Here is a 614-nt window from a genome sequence, read left to right as displayed (position 1 = left end):
ACCTACCAGAGGAAAGCCATAGCGGTCAGTTCTCTTGCACTGAGCCTGACACTGTGGCAAAGAAGGGAAGGGGGCAGAATAGAAAAGTACTCATGGTAGGGGACGCGATTGTCAGGGGAATCGACAGGAGATTTTGTGGTCAGGATCGGTATTCCCGGAAGGTATGTTGCCTCCCTGGTGCCAGGGTCTGGGACGTCTCCGATCGGGTGTATAAGGTTCTAAAAGGGGTGGGCGAACAGCCAGAAATCTTTTTACATATTGGCACTAATGATATAGCCAGGAAAAGGATCAAGGATATAAAAAGTGATTTCACGAAGTTAGGACGGAAGCTGCAAAGCAGGACGAACAGAGTAGTTTTCTCTCGTTTACTACCAGTGCCACGAGATAGCGAGGTGAGGAACATGGAGAGGGCGCAGCTTAACACGTGGCTGCACAGCTGGTGGAGGAGTGAGGGCTCCAAATATGTCGATAATTGGGATGCCTTCTGGGGAAGGTGGGACCTGTACAAGAAGGACGGGATGCATCTGAACTGGAAGGGGACCAATGTCCTGGGTGGAAGTTTTGCACGAGTAGTTCGAGAGGGTTTAAGCTAGTATGGCAGTGGGGTGGGAACC

Source organism: Chiloscyllium plagiosum, unplaced genomic scaffold (genome assembly GCF_004010195.1).
Source record: "Chiloscyllium plagiosum isolate BGI_BamShark_2017 unplaced genomic scaffold, ASM401019v2 scaf_13798, whole genome shotgun sequence".
In the NCBI taxonomy this organism is placed as follows: domain Eukaryota; kingdom Metazoa; phylum Chordata; class Chondrichthyes; order Orectolobiformes; family Hemiscylliidae; genus Chiloscyllium; species Chiloscyllium plagiosum.
The sequence above is the reverse complement of the archived record's forward strand: the minus strand, read 5'-3'. Positions refer to the sequence as shown.